Below are 23,828 nucleotides of genomic sequence, written 5' to 3'. Positions count from 1 at the left end.
CAAAGGACACGAACTCATCCTTTTCTATGGCTGCAATGGCGCAATCTTGACTCACTGCAATCTGCACCTCCCAGGCTCAAGCAATTCACCTATGTCAGCCTCCCACAAATTTTTTTTTTTTTTTTTTTTTTGAGACGGAGTTTCCTTCTTGTTGCCCAGGCTGGAGTGCATTGGTGTGGTCTCAGCTCACTGCAACCTCCACCTCCCAGGTTCAAAGGATTTTCCTGCCTCAGCCTCCCAAGTAGCTGGGATTACAGGCACACGCCACCACGCCTGGCTAATTTTGTTGTTGTTGTTGTATTTTTAGTAGAGATGGGGTTTCGTCATATTGGCCAGGCTGGTCTTGAACTCCTGACCTCAGGTGATGAGCCTGCTTCAGCCTCCCAAAGTGCTGGGATTACAGGTGTGAGCCACTGTGCCCGGTCATCCCACGCAATTTTTAATTGAGTTATTTGCCTTCTTATTAGTTAGTTGTTAAGAGTTCTTTATATATTCTGGGTATAAATCTTTTTATTAGATGTATGATTTACAAATATTTTCTCCCAGTCTGTGGTTTGTCTTTCCACTTTCCTAATGGTGCTCTGTGAGAAGTTTTTAATCTTTATAAAGTCCAACTCTTCATTTTTTAAATTATTTGTGCTTTTTGGTATTGTATTTAAGAACTCTTTGCCTAACCCGAAGTCATGAAGAATTATTACTATGTTTTCTTCTAAGAGTTGTAGGGTTTTATCTCTTACATTTAGGTCTATGACCCATTTCCAGTTAATTTTTACACATGGCATGAGACAACAGTCTAAATTCATAGTTTTTGCATGTGGATATTCAATTGTGTCAGAGCCATTTGTTGAAAAGACTATCCTTTCCCCATTGAATTTCCTTGGCACTTTTGTGGAAATCAATTGACCATAAGTGTAAGGGTTTATTTCTGGACTCTCATTTCTGTTCCATTGATTTGATGTCTATCCCATGCCAGTGTCACACTGTCTTGATTCCTGTTCTTGTTGTCATTTTTTCTGTTTCTTTATATATTTATCTTTAATTTTATTTAACTGGGAGTATAGGTCCTCCCCTTTCCCTTTCCCCAAATTGATATCAGCCCTTGGCAAGGATGTAATTGAGGCTCCCTAAAATCAAACCATCAAACCTCTCTTGTGAAAATTATTGAGAAATCATTAAAGGGACTATGACCATATTCTTATTCAAACAAACCCCGAAGGGGATAAAGAAAGGAACAGACATCTACCCTTGCCACAATAATCGGATTTACTGATTCCCAGGGAATAGAGAAGACACACTGCTAATTATGAGGCAATTAAAGAATTATGTCCTTTCTCAATGTGGCTTTAGAATGTACTAGACCTAAGAAGTAATGTCTGTGTTCGAGCTACGGATACAAATGCATTTTATTTAGTAGGTTCAATATGTAAAGAAGCCAATGGGAATATTGGATATTGAAAAGAAAGTTCTATTAGATGGTCCTCACCCATCTTGAAGGATGGGCTGTCAAATGCCAACACCCTTCTCCACAAGAATGATCTTGGAAGGAGGTTCCAACTGGAGCATTACTGATGCTGATGCAACTTGATGAAGCCTGCAGACATGACTCCAAAGGAGTTGTCCTGACTGGGAGGATTGCACAGGGAAAGGAAGGAAGCCACGAGTCTGGTGGGGAAGGAAGGGATTTTCTGAAAGTGAAAAAACCTGCACTGGTGGGTGTGGGAAGAGTTGATGAAGAATGCAGTTTGGAGAGAGGCTGTCTAATGGAGGACAGGAGAGAGAAGATAGCACTTGATTCTTAGGTATTTTACTCTTTGGTCTCTGGGGAAATCCTCGTTATTATCCAGCTATCACATTCTCTTCCTGCATTGTAATTCCTCTTTCAAGTTGCACTGCCCTTCATTAAAGCAAGTAAATATGGCAGCCCAGTGTTGGGCAATGGTCTTAAAAAGAATAAAAAGGGGCTGTGGCGAAGGGGCAGAGAACCTGCCTCATCCCCCACCTCTTCATTGGGACCCATGGAAATCCTTCCCAGCAGAGACAAATTGCAACACGTGGCAGCCCTTAAAATGCACCCTATGTCCTTAAAATGGTTTGCTTATAGAGTTTCTTATGGATAATAACAACAGCAAATGTTTATTTTCTTGAGGTAGTATATTGCAAGCTCCAGGTGGTGACCAGCATTATGGGATGTGATTCCCTGCAGAGCTTAGAAGAACATTTGAAATGGTGAGCCAGCTCCCAAGTGAACAATTCAAGAGAGGCATAAGACTGAGTCTTCTACTTCACTGTTTATGTTGGATGAAACCCACCTCTGAAGGGGCACTGGGGAGAGGTGAACATCTATGTGACATTTCAAAGTGTATTCATCTACTCACAGCTAGATAGAGAGCCCTACTATGTGCCAGGAATCTTTTATTCCATGTTTTTTTATAAGTCACTGAAATTTTTTCTGCAAGAAGGTAAAGTACAGAAATAGAAAGAGGAAAAAGCACTCAATAAATCTGAGTTGAATAAATGAATTGCAAGAGCCAGATGGCATGAGCCTTAAATGAGCAGGGATTTTTCCATGAGGCTGAAGGAATAATGATGTGGGAGTGGCTTTTGAGAGTGAGGAAGACGTTGCTCTGCCTCACTACTCTGTGGTTGTGGAATGGTGGCCTCCCCTGGAGGCAGCTGCTGTGTCCTCAGTTAGGCAGGAATTGCAGGGAGGAAGTCTGAAGGGGCTGAGAGTTTAAGAGGTTGAGGAAGGAGCAGTGGGGAGCTGGATGGGGGAGGGCGACTGCAGAAGAAGGTGGATGGATGTTGAAACGGGCTTTCATTCAGACAGTCAGGGATTACCAGGGTATGGAGCCTGATGGGATTAGCTTTTAAATAGTTCTCCAAACTGGTGCTATGAGAGGCTCGATTATGCTAATTCTAATAATCATCAAATAGCTTCTATTTTCAAGAACCTACAATGTGCCAGGCTCTGATGAAGCTCCTTACAAACACAATTTCATGTCCTTCCTGTAATGCTGCAAAGTAAGTATTAACCCCTTTTTATAGAAGAGGAAACTGAGACTTAGAGAAGTCCAAGACCACACAGCTAATAAGTGCCATGGGTCTTATTCAGAGCCAGGGCCATATTTTCCCAAATGTAAGGCCGCCCTCTTGCAGCCTTGTCTACCCTCACTGAGGCCAGTTTAGCCTGAGGCATTGGGTGGTGTTGGTGGCATGCGTGTGGGGAGGTGTCCATGACATGCACCTATGCAGCTTCAAGCCCCTTGCCAGAAGCTCTCCTATACTTCTGAATCCCACTGCCCACATGCCTGGATCCCCATGGGCTCCATCCCACTTTGCACAAAGGGCTGGGGACCCAGAGAGATACACAGCCTTGGGGTAATGTCTGCTGCCTCAGAGGGGAGTTGACCCTCTATGGCCCCTTTCACAAGCACAACTGTGCGGGTCACATTCTGGCCAGCGCGGTGCAGCTAGCCCCCTATACGTACATCTAGAGTTACCTGCCTCTCACCCAGCTGAGCGCTCAGTGCATGTGCCTAATTCACTAAAAAAAGATGGATTGAGCAGCTCCTGTGTTCCAAGCACTGTCCTAGTGCTAAAGATCTGGTGAGAGTCAAGTAATGGAGATTCCTGCCCTGCTAGACCTTAGAGTCTAGCAGCAGAAACAGTTGTTAAACAAAAATGGAATCAAACTAACTACAGATGCTTGTAAATTCTATGAAGGAAATAAAGAGAGTGCTGTTGCAGTGACAGAAAACTATTTTAGATAGGGTGGTCAGCAAAGGCTTCTCTGAGATGGTGACATTTCAGCGGAGACACGATAGACCCCTCAGATCCCCTTCCACCATTTTTTGTGAGGGGGTGCGAGGCAGACATAGCCCCACCTTCAGCGTGCCTTGCCTTCCAGCAGCTAGCACCAGCTCTTTTATGGAGGACTGTCCTCGACTTCCTGGAGACACTCTGTCTGCATGCAAGCTAGAAAGGCCCCGAAGAGGGTGTACTCATCACCCACCATCCTCAGCCCCACTGTAGCCCTCAACAGATGACTAAGGAGGGTAGGAGGTATGAAGGCTCCAACGCCCTTGGCGGGGGTGGGGACAACACTGAGGCATAAATTTCCACTCTGGGACCCCTGAGGTCAGGCTGAAGCTACCCTTCCAAGAACATGGCCTGAAATCCCCCGCTTGCTTGGTTTCTTACACTTCTCTGTTCTGCTTCCCCTTCTGCTTTGCCAGTTTCCCCCAGGAACCCTTCCTTAATAAATCACTTCATCTCAGGGTCTTCCTCTGGGGAACCTGACCTAAGACAGACATGAAAAATGAGAAGGAGCCAGCCATGCAAATATCTGGGAGAAGAGCTCCAGGTGCCACAGGAGGAGCGGCATCTGAAGGGTGAGCCTAATAGAGGAGATGAGTGAAAGAGTAACTTTCCCCTGCTTTTCTTCTTTCCTTCCTAGTGACCATTCCTTTTTTCTCCTTTGTGGGCTCTTCTGCTTTTCCTTGGTCTCCAGATATTGAGGATAACAATAGCTAACATTTATTGGGTAGTTACTGGGTGCCAGACATTACTCTAGACACCTCATATGGATTTAACATATAGCTATTGAGTGAATGACATGGATGACAGGTATCAATCCACTAAATGTGTAATGAGAAGTGTAAAGGAATGCTCTGGCAGACAGCAACAGGGCTCTGTACTTATTCAGACTAAGGGTCAGGGAAAGGCTGCCCCAAGGCAGTGATGCTTGAGCCAAAAATGAAGAATGAGTTACCATGTGAAGGAGGTGGGGTGGAAAGTCTTCTAGAGAGAATGGGGAGAGGGAAGGGGAAGATGCAGTATGTTTGAGGAATTGAAAGGAAGCTGTTGCCGCTGCAGAGGACTGAGCCGGGAATGTTGTGCTGGATGAGGCGGGGAGGTAGGCAAAGGGAGGGCGTTTCATCCATGTGGAGGAGTTGGCTCCTAATCCAGCCCCATGGAAGCCATTCGAAGGTTTTCGTGGGGGAACAACATAACCCCATTTGTGGCTGCAGCACAGAGATAAGATGGGGGAGGGGCAGAGCAGATGTAGTGAGATCAGTGAGGAGGTGCTGCAGAGGTCCAGATAAGAGTTAATGGTGGCCGGGCGCGGTGGCTCAAGCCTGTAATCCCAGCACTTTGGGAGGCCGAGATGGGTGGATCACGAGGTCAGGAGATCGAGACCATCCTGGCTAACACGGTGAAACCCCGTCTCTACTAAAAAATACAAAAAAACTAGCCAGGTGAGGTGGCGGGCGCCTGTAGTCCCAGCTACTCGGGAGGCTGAGGCAGGAGAATGGCGTGAACCCAGGAGGCGGAGCTTGCAGTGAGCTGAGATCCGGCCACTGCACTCCAGCCTGGGCGGCAGAGCGAGACTCCTTCTCAAAAAAAAAAAAAAAAAAAAAAAAAAAAAGAGTTAATGGTGGCTTGGACCAGTGAGGCATCAGCGGAGTTGAAGAGAAAGGTGCAGATTAGACAGGTGATCTGCAGGTAAAATGAACAGGATTTGGTGATGGGTCCTAGGATTCTGGCTTGCCTATAGATGGACAGTGGGGCAATTGACTCAGACGGAGAACTCGAGAAAGGAGTCAGAGAGTAAAGATCGGGAGGGAGGTCTTGGGCATGCTGGGGCTGAGGTGCCTTCAGGACACAGGTGGAGATGTTGACTAGGCAGCTGGGTGGGCTCCTCTCCATCAAGGGCTTACACAAGAGGTTCCCTGGGTAAGAGTCATAAAGGTGTGAATCATCAGCAGATGGACAGTACTCAATGCTATAGGCATGGATGAGATCACCAGGGCAGAGTCCACAGTAAGAAGGGGAAAGGCCAAGGCATGGGCCTTGGGAGACAGGAGCACTTAATGGATTGAGTGGAGGAGGAGGACCCCGCAAAGCAAACTGAGAAGAAGACCAAGGAGTTAAGAGGTAAACCAGGAGAGTATGGTGTCAAGGGAGCCAAAGAAGATAGGGTTTGAAGAATGCAGTAATTAAGAGGTCTAAGAAAACGAATACTGGAAAAAAAATGGCCTTCAAATTTTAAGACATGGAGATCATAGCACAAACACTGTGTTTCAGGGAAGACGTTGGGGGCAGAGATAGTAAAAGCCAGATTTGACCAAATGTTGGATGAAGTGAGTAGGAATGCCATAATGGCAAACAGAACACTCTTATGAAAGAAGAGGCTGGGGCCAGGTGTGGTGGCTCACGCCCATAATCTCAGCACTTTGGAAGGCCAAGGTGGGCAGATCACTTGAGGCCAGGAGTTCAAGGCCAGCCTGGCCAACATGGCGAATCCCCTAAATCTACAACAACAACAACAAAAAAAAAAATGCAAAAAAAATTAGCCAGGCATGGTGGCATGCACCTGTGGTCCCAGCTACTCGGGAGGCTGAGGCACAAGAATCACCTGAACTTGGGAGGTGGAGGTTGCAGTGAGCCGAGATCACACCACTGAACTCCAGCCTGGGTGACAAAGTGAGACGAAGGAAGGAAGGAAGGAAGGAAGGAAAAGAGGGAGGGAGGAGAGGCCGGGAACTCAGGAATGGAAAACCAAATACCATACATCCTCACTTACAAGCAGGAGCTAAGCTGTGAGTATGCAAAGGCATACGGAGTGGTATAGTGGACTTTAGAGGCTCAGAACGGGGAGGATGGGGGTGGTGAGGGATACATATTGGGTACAATGTTCGATACTCAGATGACTGATGCACCAAAATCTCAGAATTCACCACTGTATAATTCGTCCATGTAATTAAAAACCACCTGTACTCCAAAAGCTTTTTGGAATTGTAAAAGAAAGAAAAGGCCACGTGCTGTGGTTCACATGTGTAATCCCAGCACTTTGGGAGGCCAAGGTGGAAGCATTATTAGAATCCAGGAATTTGAGACCAGCCTGGGCAATATAGTGAGACCCCACCTCTACAAAACATAAAATAAATAAATAAAGTTGATAGAGAAAGGGAGGAGAAAGTAAGCATGCAGGGAGTAGGTTTATGGATGGCTCCAGTTGAAGGTTGGGGTTGGTGCTCAGGGAAGGAGGGGGCAATGGATAGATGAGGGGCCTGAGAAGCAGGAGGGGGTAGGGAATCTAGGATTGGCAGAGACAATTCGAGATCAACTCGAGAGTTCGAGGTCAACTCCTGGCCAACATGGTGAAACCCCGTCTCTACTAAAAAGAGAAAAATTAGCTGGGCGTGGTGGCGGGCACCTGTAAGGGTGGGAGGGTGAGGCAGGAGAATCGCTTGAACCCAGGAGGCGGAGGTTGCAGTGAGCTGAGATGGCGCCACTGCACTCCAGCCTGGGCGACAGAGCAAGAATCAGTCTCAAAAAAAAAAAAAAAAAAAAAGAGCAACATCAGTGAAAGCCAGAAAGCAGGGTTGTGGTGGGCTGGGGAGCGAGCAGGAGATGGAATAATAGAGGCGTCCTCTAGAAATGGCTCTTGGGTTTGTGGGGAAGGAGAACAGAGAGGCACTCGAGTCTCTCCCACTCTGGAGAGGCGTGTGGGGCCAAGGGAGGGAATTTTTTTTAGGATGGGAGAGACATGCGCATGGGCAGATGGGAATATGCTGTAGTGAGGAGGGTGCAGTGGACGGGGAATAGAGAGCAAAGCCTGGAGGAGCCGGAGCACCCTGAGCATAGGGGAGACACAGCGGAAGGAGGAGAGGTGTGTGGGTTTGAGGATTTGGTAGTGGGAGATGGGGGAGTCCTCCTGTGGTAGCTTCTGTTTTCTCTGGGAAACATGAGCAGAGTGTTCATTGAGAAATTAACTCCTGTATCTTTTCTCCCTGCCCATAGTGACTCAGCTGGAAGAAATGAAAGGCATTAGCCAGGCCCAGGCACTGCAGCTCATGCCTGCTGTAATCCCAGTGCTTCGGGAGGCCGAGGCTGGAGGATCTCCTGAGCCCAGGAGTTCGAGATCAGCCTGGGCAACATGATGAGATTTTGTCCCTACAAAAAAAAAAAAAAAAAAAAAAAATTTGTTTTTTTAATTAAAAAAGCATTAATCAGGCTTTTGCGTTCTAAGTCCTGGGCCTTTTTTCTCCCACCTCATACCTGAGAAAGTAAACAGGCATTTTGTAGTTCTCGTGCCTGAGCTAAGAGGGAGAATACCACTGTGTCTTGGGGAATTGATGCTTTGGCATGGAGGAGAGGGGCAGGGGGACAGGCATTCTCTATCCCACCCTGACCTGCCCCCACAAGAAAGTGGCTGCATGCGATTCGAAATGCCAAGGACTAAGGGCTGCAGCTGTGGGAGAGGTCCTCTTGAAAGAGCTGGGATGGAGGGAGTAGAGGGTTATCTTCCCAAGGACCAGGTCAGACAAGTGAGGCCCTGAAGATGGGCAAAAAATAGCGGAAGCCCTGTGACAGTGACCACTGATGTCTGCAACAGCAGCAGCAGCCTGCAAATTCCTTCCACCTTTCTCTGCAAGGCTGTGGAGCATGGACTGACCATCTCTGGGACTGTGCAAACCCCTGGAGTTCATGGATGATCGGAGGGAGGTGAAGGGCAGCCATGAGTGATAGGGAAATCTTGCTGATCTGGTGGGTAGAGACTCAAGCTGAATTTAATTTGGTTTAGACCAACTAAGGGATGACTAAGAGGTATATTTATGTCATGAGTTTGCAGAGAGTGTCCAGTGGGCCCAGGACCTGGACAAAGGGTGAGCAGTGAGTGGGAGCTGACATCTGGCTCTCTCCTCACCCTGCACCCTGGGGCTGGAACACAGCAGACACACAACGACCACGTGGTGCTACTCGGCCTTCACAGATGAGCACAAGGACATCCCTCCCCCCAGGCCCAGGAGCAGGGCAGCAGGGTAGCCCCACATGGACCCTGTGCTCACAGTTTGGCAAACTGGACAGAGCCTTGGCTCTTCTCCTTCAGCAGCTATCACGCTCTCCCAGGCCTGGCCACCTGATCTCATCCATGTGGCTTCGGCACCTAGGCCTCTAGTTTCATTACCTTGGGTTTGTATCTAGTTCCAGATGGCGTACATGCAGAGATCTGGGCAGGCGGCTTACAGGCATTCTCTTGCCCTGCCTCAGCAAACACTTTGCCACATGTGGGTGAATGAGAGGGCAGATGCCAGTGGGTTAGGATTCTGAGACCCCTGTGTCCCTTGTGGGGTTTGGAGCAAGAGCCTGGTTGGTAGAACAGTGAGCACATCTGCTATTCAACCACAGGAAGCCAGGGGTCCCAGCTCACCTACCTTCCAGTACTGTGCTCAGTAGCCCTGGCAATGCGGGGCAGAGGGAACAGCGCTGCCAGAGCTTCAGGACTACCAAGGCCCAGGCTAGCAGGCACACAGGCCAGCGAACACCACGAGCCCCTCTTCTAGTGCATGCCGGGGCTACAGAAGACTGGGACTGGATGAGCGCTCAGACTTGGTCAGGGAGCTGTTTCCTCACTTAGTCATTTATGTCTGATGGTTCCTTGAGCACGGATAGGAAAGTCAATCTTCATTCCTTTAACCAATATGTATCTATTGTGTGTCAGGACCCTGTGCTGACCACTGGAATATGACAGGGGACAAGGTGGACTCATTTCTCCTGCCTGCAAGGAACCTGCTGTCCATAGATCGGGGAGACAGACACAGATGCAAACAGTAGTGACAGCCAGGATGGCTTCCTGGAGGAAACAATGGTTCCAAACACATACAGTTGGCTCTGAGGTGCCAAACACACTAAAGGTAGAGCAAGTCTTTTTTTTTTTTTTTAAACGGAGTCTCACTCTGTGGCCCAGGCTGGTTCAAGCAATTCTCCTGTCTTAGCCTCCCAAGTAGCTAGAATTACAGGTGCACAACACCACACCTGGCTAATTTTTGTATTTATTTTTTTTCTTTTAGTAGGGATGGGGTTTCACCATGTTGGCCAGGCTGATCTCGAACCCCTGACCTCAGGTGATCTGCCTGCCTCAGCCCCCCAAAGTGCTGGGATCATAGGCGTTAGCCACTGTGCCTGGCCAGTAGAACAAGTCTTAAGGGGTAATTATATTATAACTGCATGCAAGAGAAGTTAAGACCAGTTTGGCTTTGTGTGTGTGTGGACTGAAACCCAAAAGCCAGAAACTCTCTGCATGTGTCCCTCGTGAAGCCATATGGTCTCTAGTCTCTATTTTTCAAAATTTGCAGGACTGATGACTGATTGGACAGTGATGCAGGAGGGAAGGTCTCTGCATGTCAGTGACTAAGTGACTGAAGATGACACTGCCTGAGACGGGGAGTACTGCAGATCTGGGATGGGCAGGACAGAGGAGGCTCTTAGTTATACGGATGTGGAGCTCACAGGAGCGGCCCAGACTGGAGATAGAGACTTGGAAGTCATCAGCATATGGTTGGTAGTGGTCAAGATGATCCAGGGAAAAGGGGCAGAGCAAGAGAAAAGAGGAGGCCTAGGACAGAGTCCCAGAAGAGCAGAAGAAGAGGTGGTAAAGGAATCGGAGAGAGGAGCCAGTGAGGAGAGGGTGGGCCAATGAAGCCAAGGAAAAGAACTGCTTTAATAACTCAGCAATGGGCAGGCATAATTGGCTGAAAAGTATACTTTTAAAATTTGGGGGCCGACAGGAAAACTCTAAATCCTCAAAGTTCTGGAAAAAAAGGCAAAAATGCTTAAAGATGCATAAAATTTGCAATACCTCCCCTATGGTGCACCAAAATTACCAATTGTGAAAAACCACACACTGGAAATATTCATTTTTGATCCGTTTGTCATCCAAACCAAACTGTCTGTCCAGAATCACCAGAGCCAGTCCCATCCCCTCCTCACACACCAGGGGGCGCACACGCACTGTTTGTGAATTCAAGTTCAGGACAAAAACAGGCAGTGAATCAGGTGGTTACCAGAACCTGATCCCTCAGCCCAGATCCCTGAACATCACAGCAACCTTGCCCTGCACATTACCACGTGATCCCTGAATCCAGGCACCTCAACAATGTCCAAATTTTATTTCTCACCTGACTCCAAACTCAGGTGTTATACCAGAAACACCCCGCAGAAGAAACCCCACAGAGGAGAAATGTCATCTCTTCCCCTGCTCAGTTACCTGACCCAGGGCAGCGGGGGTAGGTTCCCCCAACCTTCATGGTGAAGCCTAGCAAGCAGTGGGGGAGAATGGGGGAGTGGGGGGTGGGGGGCGGGGCGGTAGATAGGAAAGAACTGGTGTGGCTTTGGCTGACTCTTGAGTAGTTGTAGCATGGATTGCATGGGGGCGGGGTCTGGAGGCAGGGGCTCTTGGGTTGAAGCTCATCAAATCCCTCTCATCAGTGGGTCTTGGAATAAATCTTCAGGTAGGTTGTTGGTTTCACCCAGACATTTCTAGGGTCATCATTTGAGTTTGATATGAGAAGTCAGAAACTCAATACTGAGATTTAAATTTGACTTAGAGGGCATTATCACGTCTTTAATTCCGAGGCCAATGTAAGGTTCACAGTTGGAATTGGTATAATATTGGGGTATTAGCCAGCCTCTGCTTGGGGTTGACACTAGGTCAGAGAAGTGGAGGGTGAGCATGAGGATGAAGGGGCTTTGTGTGGGGTTTCTGCAAAGCCAGTCTCATCTTGGATTCCAAGATTATTATTAAAGCTGGGTTGGTTTAGGGTCCTAAATGGTCTCAAGGTTGGGTGGGGTTTCAGGTCAGTATCTTTGTTTGGGGGTCCTTTTCTGGTGACTCAATCCCAACTCTGGAATTGAGAATCCCAATTCAGAGTGCATTGGTGTTGATCTGGGAATGGGAGAGCAGTACTGGAGTTTTATGTAAGGCTTGGGGTTCAGAAGAGAGAGAATTGGGGTCCATAGCAAGGTAGCTTTTGGACTTTAGGGTTCATTTAGGGACTGGGGGCTGAGCATTAGCACAGGGGTCCATTTAAGGTCCAGAGTTGGTGCTAACATCACTATCAAGGTTAGGGCAGGTAGAGTAATAAAGAGGTTTAGAGTCAGAATTGGTATTTGGGATCAGTACAGAGGTTCAGAACAAAATTCCTACTTGTGCTAATTTGGGGGCAGATTAAGGGCTTTGGATTCAATATTGGGTTTAGGGCAAGGTGTAGACTCAGTATCAGGTTCAGATCTGTATGGGGAGGAAATGCGGTCCTAGAATGGTATTAGGTTCATGCTAGGACTGGGAGCCACTAGAAGGATCTGGATGTAGTATCAGAGTTTGGTCTGTCCATGTTCATTATTGGGGTTCGGGTTCAACATTGAGGTTCCGGTCGGTTTCGACTTGGCGTTGAGTTGTGGCCTCTCTGGGCCTCCGCGGCTCCGCGGCTCTACGAGCGAGAGTGCACGAGGGGAGGGGCGGCGCCGGGGGCGCGCACGGCAGGGGCAGGGGCGCGGGCGCGAGCGAGAGGGGAGCGCGCGGCTGGAGCTGGCGCGGGAGCGGCGGGAGCGGTGGCGGCGGCAGAGGCGGCGGCTCCAGCTCCGGCTCCGGCTCGGGCTCCGGCTCCAGCTCGGGTGGCGGTGGCGGGAGCGGGACCAGGTGGAGGCGGCGGCGGCAGAGGAGTGGGAGCAGCGGCCCCAGCGGCTTGCGGGGGGACATGCGGACCGACGGCCCCTGGATAGGCGGTGAGTGACCCCCAGGCCCCCCGCCAGCCCCCTCCGCGCCCGTCTCTTCCCCGTACTCCTTGCCCTCCCCGCTAGTCCACCCGGCGGAGCTGGGGGCGGTCCCGGGGGGACGAGGGCGCCGCTGAGGCCGGGCCGCGCCCCCACCTGCCGCGCCCGCAGCCTCGGCGAAGCCCCCCCCACGCCCCAGCCTGGCGGCTCCTCCCCGCTCACCCCGCGGCAGACGCGCCCCCAGCGCTGCCGGCTGGCTCGCTCCCCGCCGCCCCTCGCTGCCTCCCTCCCTCTCCGCCGCACCTTAGCCGCAGCCCGCCCCCCCCTTCCCCCGCCCAGCGCAAAGTTTCCCGTTTGCGCTCTTGCTCCCCCTCATCAGTCCCGCCTCGTCCCCCCTTCTAGCGCGGACGCGCTCCGGGGGCGGCCCTCAGACCCCTCAGCCCCCGGCTCCGGGCGGGTCCAGGCCGCGCCCCCGCCCCCGCCGCACAGGCGCCCCCTCCCAGCCGACGGGGGATCCGCAGCCGGCGCGCCCGGGTCTCGCTCGCGGCCCCGGCGCACGTGCAGTCCCGGGCTGCGCCGGGCGCGAGTTTGGAGCCCCCCACCCCCTTCGTTCGCGAGCACGGGTTGGGGAGGGGCTGAACGGGTTGTGCCCGCCCCCAACCGGGTGCAACGCCCTGGAGGCCCTGGAGCGACCTGTCCCATGAGGACGTGGCCACTCGGACCCGCTCCGAAAGTTCACTCAGCGGCTGCCCCGCGTCCCGTCCCGAGCCGTGCCGGCTCCCCATCGTCGTGCCCACGTCTCTGTCTCGGCTGCTTTCTGTTTTCCTTGGCGTCTTTGCCTCCCCGTGTCAGTGCCCCTGCAATCCCAGGGTCTCTCCGGCTGTCTCCGTTCTTTTTCCCCAGATCACTCTGTTCTTTCTCCCCAGGTCTCTCCGTTCTGTCTCCCTGGGTCATCTTGTTCCCTGTTCCTGAGTCTCTCTGTTCTCTCCCCTTGGGTCTCTTCTGTTTCCTCTCCCTGGGTTCTGTCTCCCTCCCTAAGTCTCTCTCTGCCTCTTGTCTCTCACGCATCTCTTGGTGTCTCTGCACCCTCTGTGCTAGGCGCCCCCCCATTTCCCTGGAATGCTGCCCCTCTGGTTCTTCCACCTCGGAGGGGGAGGGGCTAGACTTTCTCCCCATTTCAAACCCCCCTGCCCCCCAGTGCAGGGCCCCTGAGTTGGAGCAGGTTGGGGGTGGGGAGCGCTACCTGCCTGAGCTGTGAAATGGGAGAGGGAGGCTGCCCCAGCCTGCGGGTTGTCTGGATCTCCCTGAGGGGCCACAGAGCAGGGCCGGGAGGCTGCATTAGGATGAGGAAGGCTCCACTTCTGAAGGAACAAGGGCAGAGATCCAGAGCGACCTGGTGCCAGATCTGGCCTGAGAACCAGGGAAGTGCACTGGGGTGAGAGGCGTAGAAAAGGATATGGGGTGTTGGTTCCAGGCGGGTGCTCATGGGGAGAGATCTGCTGAGAAGGGAAGATCTGATGGGGGATCCTTTGGGAGGCTTCGGGGATCTGAGGGATCCAGAAGAGAGTTCTGACAGGCTATCTAAGGAAATTTCTGTGCTTAGCGCCTTATTAACTCTTGCTTCAGGGAGCATGAAAATCCCTGTTTTTTACTGATTATATGAATGAGCCTAGGGCTTCGAGAAGGAGCAGGTATAACTCCCCAAGTACAACCCCCTACATTCTCCGCCCCAGGCACAGGCCACACTCTCTCGTACCCTCTTGCCTTCATTTCCACACTCAGCTCACCCCCCTCCACCCCCCCACACACTCCCTGTTCAGCTGCTTTCTTGACCCCACTCACAAACCTGGACCCGCATGCCGGCCAGGGCTCAAGCAATCTGTGCCTGCACACTCGCAGCACACCTGTGCACATGCACAGTCATCCTTGTGCATTTTTGTATATGCACTTTCTTGCACATTTTACTTGCTCAGTCTCCCTCATCATTTGAAGTGTCTGTATAGTGTTGTGTTTTTTTTTTTAGTTTCTTTTTCCAACTGCTCTTCCTCTTCCCTCTTTCAACAAGAACATTGTTTTAACATAATTCCTTCCTTTCTCCCTTTCTTCCTTCCTCTTGCAACTACTGATACCTCCCCTTTATCCAGCTTTGTGTGCCCTGTGCAGGTTGGCTTGGTGTACAGGGCTGCCGAGAGAGGAGGGGGGTGGTTGGGTGCTGGTGAAGAAATTTGGCGGGGCAGAGTTATAGACTGCAGCAGACGTAAACTAGCAACACATCTTTTGTAGGTAATCGTATTGATATGCAGCAAAATACCAGCCCTGGCAATTTGGGCACAGTCCACCCTTTTTTCCATCAGCCCGAACTATGGGAGTCTAGCTTTAAGGATCCTCACTGGGGGCGGGGAGGAGGGGACCCAGACCTCCTGCAATAGAGGTTGTGATACATACCACGGCTCCTCCACTTTCCAGCTTCAGGCCTCAAAGAGGCCCCTTTCTCCCTGAGTCTCAGTTTCACTCCCTGTAAAATGGGGCAGCTAATCCAACCCGGACTTGGTCCCAGGGCTGTTGTAAGAATCCAAGGGAACTGTGTGGCAGTGCATCATCAGCAGTGGCAGTCACTTCCCATGTGACTGACACTGCTGTGTGCTTGGTCCAAGCTTGCAGCCAGGGCCCTGCCCTCGAGAAGCTCGTGGTCCCTGGGGGAGCAGGTTGCACCATGAGAATGCAAAAGCAATTCAGTTACCTGTTATTGATTGCTGACTGTGTGCCAGACCCCGGGGTAGGCACTTTCAGCCCCGGCTGCCTTGCTTCCTTTGGGACTAACAGCTATGTAGTAGAGGCAGCCCACGCCTAAGGTTCAGGCATCTGCTCAACTAAAGCAGCTGCAGTTCTGAGTTGAGTTAGAACATTGGAAGAGTTCATCAAGAGACAGGGGAGAGTTCAGAGGTCAGGGTGAGATGAGTCCCAGAGGAGACCAAGAAGAAGTGATCTGAACTGGGTTTGAAGGGATGAATAGGAGTTTGAAGAAGAGAGAAAGGACTTGAGGTAGATAAAAAACAGTATGAATAAAGACTGGGAGGTGTTGTCACTTGTGAAGTATTCAGAGATGTGGCAGATCACAGAGGGCATTGAATGCCCTGTTAAGTACCTGTCATTTTACTCTGAGAACCCAGAGAGAAAACACCAAGCTTAAAGCTTGGATAGGGAGGGTGGAGTGTGCGGTGGTCAGGTTTATGTTTCCAGAAAATGCTCTGTGGCTATGGGAAAAGGATGGAGACAGAATGCCCAGTGGGGCAAGAGGTGCAGGTAAGTAAGGTAAGAGAAGATGCTGGCTTTGATAGGTGGTAGCATGGAGCCATCTTGAAGGCACACTTGTCAGGACAGAATGATTATTGCATGTGGGAGTGAAGGAGAGGAAGAGGAAGGAGTCCAGGTTCCTGGGAGTGGTTGAGCGGGCCTTCACTGAAGGCCCTGAAGCTTCATTGAGTTAGGGACTTGGTGAGGAGGGGCAGAGAATAAGCTCTTAGTTGGACATGTGGCCCTTGAGGTATTTGGGGCATTTGAGGCTCAGTGCAGGAGGCGCATCAAGGAGGGGCTTTGGTGTGAGGGTATGGGAGAGAAATGTGGCCCGGACAAAGAGAAGCGAGAGCTGTGTGAGAGCGTAGAGCTGTGCCCATCAGAGAAAGTAACCTCCGACAGTGGGGAAGAGCTCGAGTTTTATATTGCTAGGGTTGGACTCTGTTTACTAGCAGCGTGACTTTAAGCAAGTGGCTTAACCTCTCTGAATCCATTTCCTCATTTGTCAAATGATTATAATAAAAACCCATGCCTTATAAGGGTTGTTATGAGGATTAAAGATAGTATGTATAAAGTGTGCATAGCACAGGGCTTGGCATCTAGTGAGTACTGTTGTCTGTGTTTGCAGTTACTGTAATCATCCTCAACAGGGGTGGTGTAAACCCACTCTCCCATCAGGGGTCACATGAGGTTGCCTTTAATAAGAAGATAGACTGCTAAGGTTAGGGTACCTGTCTGCCTAAGGTTGCTGCAATTCTGGGCTGAGATTAGCAGGTCGAGGAGCTCAACAAAGGGGGTGCCCAGCCCCCATTGTTATCGATGGGATTGTGAATGTTGCTCAGGTGTTTGACCTTCAGGTGGTGGGCTTGAGAAGACTAGAGGTGAGACCTGCAGAAGAGACTCCAGGTTTAGGGTAGGTAGAAGGGCATTTTGAGAAGGGGCAGCCTTGGGGTATTGAGTTCTCCGTTTCCTTCCACCCTCCCTGGGCCCTGGGCTCCTACTGAGGCTCTTTCCACCAGCATCTGCCTCTGTGGTCCAGATGCACCACGTCTCTGTGGGACCATGACTTCTAGGTCTGAGAACTCCGGTTTTAGCTCCTTAGCAGTATTTTAGCTGCTGTTTCTGGGGACTGTTCCCGGTGCAGCCACAGGGGCATTCTGGGGGTTGCTCCAGAGGGCAGCTGTGCCTGTATTCCCCTAGATATCTACTTGCCAGGTTTCAGGCTTGGCAGATGATGGGGAACCCTGCTGGGGCCAGCCCTGGGTTGACCCCAAGGGCTTTCTTTCTTGATATTGGACATGACTGTGGACTTCACCCTTTCTGAGGCCTTTCTGGGTGCAAAGCAGTGTGATTTCTTTCTTTTTTTTTTTTTTTTTTTTTTTTTTGTTTGTTTGTTTGAAACAGAATCTCACTCTATTGCCCAGGCTGGAGTGTAGTGGTGCAGTCATGGCTCACTGCAGCCTCCACCTCCTGGGCTCAAGCGATCCTCCTACCTTAGCCTCCTGAGTATCTGGGACTACAGGTGTAGTCCCACCTGGCTAATTTTTGTATTTTTTGTGGAGACGGGGTTTTGCCATGTTGTCCAGGCTGCTCTTGAACTCCTGGCTCAAGTGATCTGCCTGCCTTGGCCTCCCAAAGTGCTGGGATTACAGGGGTGAGCCACTGTGACTGGCCAGCAGTGTGATTTCTAACTTGGGTCCTGAACCATTCCGGCCCTTTCTGAGTAGCTTTCTAGTCAGCCTTCCAGGTGTCAGTGCCAGCTCTGTTCTGGGGGTGTATCTGGTTGTCCTGATTGTTCTGGGCTCTGTCCCAGTGTGAGTGTAGAGTGGTTCTGGGAGCTGCAGTTGGTGAATCTGAGTCTTTATTTGGTTGCCTGATAGGTTGTTTTGAGATCAGTTTGATCCCAGACTGATGTGGATCAAAATTACTGTCTGGCTTTTCTAGGATCCTGCCCTCACGCTGTTCTGTGTGCCTCTGGGTCTTTGCAAATGTTTAGTCTTCTAAAATGGTCCCTGGCCGCTTTGGGTACACTCCTCTTTCCAGGTGTGGCTTCTGCTCCATGTAGGGCCTATCTCAGATTCCAAGCACGAGACCCTGCTATGGCCCTGGGTGTGGCAGCAGCGCCTGGCCAGCTTGGGGGAGGCCTTTCCCATTACCCAGTTCCCTGCCTTGGACTCTGCTCCTCTGCCCAGGGTCTCTGCACAATGGCGTAGCCAAAAACCTCACTTGAATACTGTGAGGCCCTGCGGGCATCTCTAGACAAATGGGCCTTTAAGTTTGGGGCCTGGAAGCTGGTTTGTCTGGCCAGACCCGCCGGGCAGCCTGTGTGCTGGGAGCAGCAGCCTCTGGAAACGAGAAACTCGACTTGGGGAGCTGGGAGGGAAGCATGCAGAGAGGGCCACGGGTTCTGGTGCAGGTAGGTGGGGCAGTAGAGGCTGGGTCGGTGAGCTGGTGAGGGCCGTCTTGCGTCAGTTGGGATGGCCTTCAGTCCATGAGAGCACCCCCATATTGGCAGAGGTGGTTAGTGCAACTTGAGGGTAATTTCCAGGTGCAGAGGTGTGTCCTTGATTTCATGATGAGGGTCAGTCTTGGGCCGGTGAGGACATTCCATGCACCACCCTCCCACTGTGGTTTCTTTGTGTCCGTTATAGGAGGAGCCAAGGTGGCAGAGTGGAGTGGGGCGAGGATCACTGTGCATGTGGGGGCATGAGGTGAGAAGCCTGCTACAAGGTGCAGCTTGCGTCGAGTAGGCCAAACAGCTGAGCTTCTGTGAGGTGGTGTGGATGTGTCTGACCCCCACCCCCACTCAGGATGGCACCCACGCTGGTGGGGGCTCAATAATGGCTCTAGAAGGAAGGGGCTGGGCTCTGTCGCTGCATGTGTGCCAGCGGAGGAGGCATCCAGGGGCACACCTTCATTTTAAAAATTATAGAGAAGCAGAAAGGCAAAAATAAATATTGCTTCTGAAGCTTCTTTGAAGACTGGCATGTATGTTGGAGTGTGTTCTTCCAGGCTGGGCTGTTTTCTTTGAACTCATTCATGCGTTCATCCACTCATTCAGTGTATGTTGACTGAGCACCTACTACGTGCCGGCTGTCAGCCAGGTGCTGGGAATATGGAGATGAGCTGGGCAGCCACAGTCCATGTTCCTATCAAGCTTATGGTAGTGACTCAGTCATTGTAAAAATATGTAAAGAGTCATGTTTGTGGTCACGGCTCCAAGCCAAGGTCCAGGCGGGTAGTCTGGGACATTGTGGAAGGCTTCCCTGAGAAAGTGCCACTGGATCTGAGATCCGAGGGTAAATTGGCCGGAGGAACACGGGTAGCCTGTGCCAGGCAGTGGCATTCAGCACCGGCAAGGTTGGGAGATAGGAAGAAATTTGGCACATTTGAGGATCAGAAGAGGAAGTTCCCATTCTGGCAGGAGGAGAGCATGGGCAGGTAGGGCCGCAGAGGTGGGACGGGCTGACTTTGCTTGGCTCCGGGGTCATGCTGAGGAGCTGGGCCACAAAGTCTATTGCTGAGGTCAGGGACTTGGTCTGTGTTGCTCACAACTATATGGCTAGTGCCTGCAAAGATGCCTAGCACATAGTAAGTGCTCAGGGAGTATCAAAATGAATGAGCGAGGGAGTGAAGGGAAAAGATGGGCATTTTTACCAGATGGGATGGTTCTACATGAACATTTCCATAACCTGCTTTTTTTCCTGCATAAACAGCAAATTTTTAATGTCTTTCTGTGTCAATACATATGCTGCTGTGATGAAATTCTTGATGTTTTTTCATATGCTTTCCTTTCTGTCCAGAAAGGAGCGGAGGCCCTGGTGCCCTGCCCTTGGTGCTGAGTATCCAGCAAGAGTGACTGGGGTGAAGAAGCAAAGACCTGGTGAGTGTGCCCCAAGAAGTGGCCAGGAGCAGGAGTGCATAGGGGTCCTGTGGGCCAGGCTGAGCAGCTTAGACTTTGGTGCAGGGTTAGTGGAACTATATAGGGGGTGTCAGCAGGGGGCATGACATGATCCAGTGAGCACTGGTGAGAGATGTGGAGGCATAGACCAGGGAGGCAGTGACAGAAGTGGAGAGAAGGGATGTGAGTGCTATTTAGGAAGGTGGAGTAGACAGGACATGGTGAAGGATTGAATGCGGAGCATGAGGGAGGGGAGGTGTCACGGATGGTGCCTGAGTTTCTGGCTGGAGTGGATGATAGAGGTGGATGGGGAATGACATACAGCTCGTCAGCTACTGTAGGTGTGAAATAGGCTTCTGGTGATGTCCTGGGACTTAGACCAGGATCTATCTTCTGCTTCTCCATTCACCACGTTTCTGTAGAAAAGACTGTTCCCATCAACTGTAGGTTGTAGTAGAAAGAGCATGGTGCCTGCAGGATCTGGGCATGTCCTCTGCATCTCTTTGAGGTCCCCTTGTCCTCCTCTCTGTTAGAAGCACAGAATGGGTGGGCTGGAGTTGTAGGGAATGAAGTTGGCGAGTTGGTTTAGAGTCAGCATCATGGGCCTTGGATGTCAGGCTAAAGACGTTAGACTTTTTTCTGAAGGCTATACAGCAGCATTGAAGGTTCTTAAGCAGAGAAGTAATATCCATGCATTCATCTGTCCATTGCCCATCTGTTCATTCATTCATGGAACACTATCTGAGTGCCTGCTCTGGAATAAAGTGGCAAACAAAAGTGCAGATTTGCATTTTTATGTGTTGAAAGGTGGCATTGGTCTGTGTGCAGGCCAGGTTGGAAGGGAGTGATTGAAGGCAGGAAGCCCACCAAAGAGGCAGGAAGTGATGAGGTCTTACTAACATAGTGGCAGTGAGGATGGAGGCAGGGCAGATTCAAACTTATTGATGGGTTAGATGTGTGGGATGAGGACAAGGGGGCATTTAAGGAGGGTTTGCGGGCTTGGTGACTGAGCAGATGGTGGGGCTGTCCCCAAGACTGGACACCCTGGAGGAGGAGTGGGATTGGGGCAGATGAGTTCTGGTTGGGCCATCCTGAGCCAAGAACTCAGTGGGTCTGTTCATTTTCTGTAAGCTCCTTGAAGGCAGAGCCTCTGACTGTCTTGTTCATCACCCTGCCCACTGAACATCCGGACGGGTGGCTGAACTAACAAGGCTGTGGAAGAGATGGGTCTGGCCAGGGTAGGGGAAGGAAATGTGTGTGTCTTGGGTGTCTGCTGGAGTTCAGGCCCTATGCTTGGTGAGATGGGCACTGGGGTTATGTAGAGAGTGCAGCAAGAGGGGCTATGTCACAGGCTGGAAAGGTCAGATGGGGAGGGTGGTGTAGGGACATCATGTGTCTCTTCGCCTCTCATCCTCAGATGATGGTCTGACCTACCTTGAAGTCCAGTCTTGCCAGAAGAGGTACCTGAAGGTAGAGCCCTCTGTCCTCTGGGGAGGCCACTAGCTGATGGCATGTCTGATGGGGTGAAGATGCGGTGTGCTATAGGGCCTGACTTCTGGAAGCTGGGTAGGGCTGATATGGGGGTACAGGGGAAGGTACTCTGAGGTCCCGAGGCCAGGTGCCAGCTAGTACAGGAATTAAGCCAGCTTGGAGCTTCCGTGGGTACAAGGCCCAGGGTTCCCAGGGGATTGGTTCTGGGGCAGGGGCCAGGTCAGGCTCTAGACTCAATTGGCAAAGGATCTTGTTGTCTGTGTTGGGGTTTCTCAGCCTCAGCACTGTTGATATTTTGGATCAGATAACCCCTTATTGTGGGGGTGGGGCTTGTTATTATAGGGTGTCTAGCAGCATCCCTGATTTCTTCCCACCAGATGCCAGTAGCATCTCCCCGCTTTCCCCAGTCTCGACAATCAAAAATGTCTCCAGTCGTTGTGTAATGTCCCATGGGAGCAAAATTATCCTGAATTGAGAACCTCTGGTCTACAGCCTCTTGCTGCTTTCACTATGCTGTACAAACGTGGAAAACTGGGGCGGGTCAGTGGGGAAGACGGACAGTGATGGGCCACTTGAGCAGAGTTCTGAGGGGTGAGGAGTGCTGGGGCAGGAGAAGGTCATTTTTTTTCCAGTAGACAGAACAGCAAGTACAGAGGCTTGGAGGCAGCAAAGTTGGGGAACAGTAATCCAAGAAGGACCCCAGCCCCAGAGGAAGGGGCCTGGAGGCTTAGGGATTACAACTGCAGGAAGATACCTCTGCTGGTCCCCTGTGGCTGTTTGCCCCCAGAGCTAGTCTCCTGCTGACCCTCTGCCACCTCGGAGTCTGTGACACTCCTCCTAATCTTCCCCTCCACTCCTCAGTGAGATGGAAAAACTAAGAGCTGCAACAGGGTGGGACTCAGTCCAGCTGGTGGGAGCCCCAATACCAGCCGTGGGAGGGAGGGCTGTTCCTGGCTCCGCTCACAGATTCCAGCCAACTGGCTGGAGGAGGGAAGGCGGCCTCGCCCTCTTCCCCACAGGCCCCTCCTTCCCTAGGTCAGGGGTCCTGGCTGAGACTGTGATTTATTCCTGTCATAATCCAGTGGTTGCTTTGGTGAGAGTTGGAAACATGTTGGTTTTCCCTTCCCAAGTCTAACAAGGCCTGTTTCCGCCTCCGCGGCCGCTGCTGCAGTGCCACGCGGTGAACTGTCCAGGACATGACAAAAGGGCTCGGTTAGCTGCCCGCTGGTTAGAAGATGAACAGCTCAGAGCTCGCCCTGCCGACAGGCGCTTTCCTTCCCGTTGCCCAAGCGCTGGCCTTTCCTCTTGGCCGTCTGCTCTGTGGGGCCCTGGATACCCCTCCTTCTGCTCATGTCCATTTCTGGGCCCCAGGGTCCTGGCCTGGGGAGGTAAGGTGGGGGAGGCTGCAGAAACAGGTGGTATCTGGAGACTAATTAATATTTGTGAATAATAATGCTTGCCCAAGGAAACAAATCAATCTGTGTTTGCATATTTATGGCGAGGACTCAGGAGTGATCCCAGCTGTTCTCCAGCCAGGGAACCCCCCATCATTGGTGTCACATGGTCCCTCGGGCCCCCACAGAGGCTGGCAGGGTGCTTAGGGTGGGCTGCATGGAGGTGACATGGCTTCTGTGTTTTGTAACATGAACCTTCTGTGACGTTCATACGCGAATGCTATGGCTTGCTCTAGTGCCTGCTTCTTCCTTTTCCCTCAAAGCAGTGATTCCCAGGCTCTTTGGTTTCACGAACCAATACAATTTCCAAAAGTACTCAAGAGCCAGATATGGGGTTGGCAATTTTTTATTTTGCTAAGTAAAGGCATTATTAAAAAACAACTGTTACCTGCTATCCCCATCGTTTCATACAGGAAAGAACATTTTAACACCAAGGACAAAATTTGAGAATAAAGGACAGTTCTTCCCAAGAAAGGGCAGTTGGCAGCTTTACACTGACGTAGCAAAGGAAAAGGATATATTAAAACCATTCTGAATGTGGAAAAATTGTGTCCAATTATATTCTATAATATCATACCGTATGTAATTGTGTTCCTGCCCAAGTATGTCAGCTTGGCAGAACGGATGGTCCACAGTGCAATTCAGAGACGAGCTTGAGTGCCCAAGTGCCCCGGCCTTGTTTTTATCTTGGTTGTTGAAAGCCCAGGCTCACCCAGCCATGCTGGTGAAGTGGGTGCTCTGCTGTGAAGACCGTTGCATGGATTCACAAGGTGCTCAGCCTTGCAACCGCATTCAGGCTAGCAGCAGCCCTGCCCCCCTGTTCCTTTCCCACCTTCTCCCCGCAGGTGACCCTGGGACTCTGGGGGCTGGTGTAGGGCCAAGGTCTAGACTTTAGGCCAGGCCTGGGGATCCAGGGCTGTTCTGCTCTGATGAGGGAGGCCCTGGAGCTGGGAGTGGCCTGAACCGCCTGACACCAGGGCAGGCTCTGTGCCCGGAATCCGGGGCGGGAGGCAGTTTGCTTTCACCAGGAGCTGGTGAGGGAGAGACCCTGGCTCGTACAGCTGTGTGGTTGCCCGAGTAGTTGCCTGAGAATGTGTTTGTGGGTGTCCCTTGTGTTTCCCCATCTCCCT

The 23,828-nt window shown here is 51.2% G+C and overlaps 1 protein-coding gene across 17 annotated transcripts in view; it reads left to right on the top strand.

Moving 5' to 3' along the window:
* Nucleotides 1-12,386: 12,386 nt before the first annotated feature.
* Nucleotides 12,387-23,828, top strand: part of LOC105494887 (protein tyrosine phosphatase receptor type F) — a 93,423-nt gene continuing 81,981 nt past the window's right edge. For 10 of the 17 annotated variants that reach the window (XM_071094503.1, XM_071094496.1, XM_071094494.1 and 7 more), the window contains exons 1-2: nucleotides 12,412-12,570; nucleotides 19,656-19,735. The gene's annotated coding sequence lies outside the window, so the exon portion shown is untranslated. Of the gene's footprint in view, nucleotides 12,571-19,655; nucleotides 19,736-23,828 lie in introns of all 17 variants that reach the window. The other 7 variants (XM_024796970.2, XM_024796969.2, XM_011763848.3 and 4 more) reach the window with 3 other exon arrangements.

This window comes from Macaca nemestrina, chromosome 1 (assembly GCF_043159975.1).
Source record: "Macaca nemestrina isolate mMacNem1 chromosome 1, mMacNem.hap1, whole genome shotgun sequence".
NCBI lineage: Eukaryota > Metazoa > Chordata > Mammalia > Primates > Cercopithecidae > Macaca > Macaca nemestrina.
The sequence above is the reverse complement of the archived record's forward strand: the minus strand, read 5'-3'. Positions and strand labels throughout refer to the sequence as shown.